Here is a 2,500-nt window from a genome sequence, read left to right as displayed (position 1 = left end):
ACAACAGACAACACAATGAATGAAAGGAAAATGAATATCCAAAAGAAAAATCAACAAGAAGAAGAATAAGAAAAGGAGGAGACAGTCCGCTCATGGGAAGGAGAGAGATTGAGGCATCACCGAGCACGTCGATTAGGCCCGATGACCCTCGTGATGATCGTGGATGAATTAAAGTCTCGATGATGATGATGATGACGATGTCGAGGTATCGTCTGAGGCAACGCGAGGAGTCATCAGGATGCGAAAGAGAGTTATTAGGGAATGATCAGGTTGTTTGAGAAAGTTATGTAAAGGAAGAAAAAAAGTTGCGGGGAAAAGTTTTAATGGGTGATTTTTGAACTTCAGCCATGAGGAAAGGGAGGCTGTTTAGTAATATAATTTTGGTTGAATTGGTTTGAATAAGTAAGGAAAGAAAGGGATGGAAGGCAAACAAGTAAGAGGAATAAAATAGGGTAGGACAGGAAAAGCCAATATACATGAGGATGAGACACCAGTTTCGACATCTGGGATTTCAGATATAGTCCAGGAGGATTTCGAAACTGGCGTCTCCTTTCAGTAAAGCCATTTTGTGTATATATGTTTTCAAATTTTTATTCTATTATTTATTTATTTATTTGTTTGTTTGTTTATTTATTTATTTATATATTTCTTTTTGCCAAATTCATCCTTAAATATCTATCATTGTTTTTTGTCTTCTATAATCCTTTCAGCAACACTTTTTTTTTCTTTTCTTTTTTTTTCTTTTTGCCAAACTCATTCTCAAACATCAATCCTTGTTTTTTTTCTATTATTACCCTTTCAGCAATCAAGACTGAAGTTGTATTTACGCTGAAAATAGCTGACGGAATTGGGAAATGACCTTGGTTGATGTTAATAAGAAAACATTTACAATGGACTGAATGATTACTGATGCATTGTGCTGGAAGAGTGGAATACGAAAATAAATGAAGGAAAATGAATAGACGAATAAGGAGATGGAGCAGAAGATGAGTTCAGAATGGAAGTAAACGAGGAACTGTTATTGTTGCAACAGAAGGCACTGGCATTTGCAGGATCTCATGTAGGGATATATATTTAAATGTAAAGGTATGAATTGTGTGTGTATGCGCGCGTGTGTGTACTTGATGCATATCTTAATATATCTAAATACATATACAGTTGTATGAAATGTATAATGCATGTGCATGTGTAGAAGTGTTTAAAGTCGTTGCTTAAGCGTAGTGACTTGAATGCCTCGCTGAATTGTAAATAGTTATCCAATTATGACTTGAGTATGAGATTAAGGAGAGAGAGAGAGAGAGAGAGAGAGAGAGAGAGAGAGAGAGAGAGAGAGAGAGAGAGAGAGAGAGAGAGAGAGAGAGAGAAGGAGAGAGAGAGAAAAATAAACAAAACAGGACAGAGGACATGGGAGTGAGACAGAGAAAAAGACACAGAATAACGAAACAAAATAGAAGAGACTATGCAAGCCCCCCCCCCTAAAAAAGCGAAAAGAAAAAACAAAAAACAAAACTACAATGCACACGCACCCAGGAACGAAGATATGCATAGTTAATCCCTCTTAGGGCGCCTTACCCCCACCCCCCTCCCTACCCCCCCGCGCTCCAGAGGAAGTCTCGGGTGAGCGTCGAGAGAAAGCTCCATTGTTGTCGTTCACCGGAGCAGCGTGGCACGATCCGGGAGGTTATTGGTATAATAATAATAATAATAATAATAATAATTATTATTATTATTGTTATTATTATTATTATTATTATGATTGTTATTATTATTATTTTTGTTATTGATATTATTGTTATTATTATTTTTTTTGTTATTGATATTGTTATTATTATTATTTTTGTTATTGATATTGTTATTATTATTATTTTTGTTATTGATATTATTATTATTATTATTATTATTGGTAGTAGTAGTAGTAGTAGTAATAATGATATTATTTTTATTATTATAACTATCATTATTATTGTTATTATTATTGTTATTGTTATTTTTATATTATTATTATTATTGTTGTTGTTGTTATTATTATTATTATTATTATTATTATTATTATTATTATATTATTATTATTATTATTAGATGAAGCCTCGGTCGGAATATGAATTTCTTATTTTATATATTGTTTTCCGATTTTTTAAGAAGGTTATCACGAATATGTTTATATCTATCAAGGGACGAGTCTTTGCATTAATTATGTAAAAGACTCGCTTGCAAGAACAATTATATTTTTGTTTCTACCTGACAGCAGAAAGCGTGAAGGATTGGAGAAGAGAGAAAGGGAGAAGAGGAAGTGGGTGGGATTAGAATGGAGAAAAAAAAAGAACAAAAAGAAATCGAGGAGGAGGAGGAGGAGGAGGAGGAGGAGGAGGAGGAGGAGGAGGAGGAGGAGGAGGAGGAGGAGGAGGAGGAGGAGGAGGAGGAGGAGGAGGAGGATAAGAAAGAAAGGGGGAGAGGGGGAAGGTGGAAGAAAGGGAGAAGGGAGAGGAAGGGGGATGGAAAG

This window comes from Penaeus monodon, chromosome 3 (genome assembly GCF_015228065.2).
Source record: "Penaeus monodon isolate SGIC_2016 chromosome 3, NSTDA_Pmon_1, whole genome shotgun sequence".
NCBI classification, from domain to species: Eukaryota; Metazoa; Arthropoda; class Malacostraca; order Decapoda; family Penaeidae; genus Penaeus; species Penaeus monodon.
Note: the sequence above shows the minus strand (reverse complement) of the source record.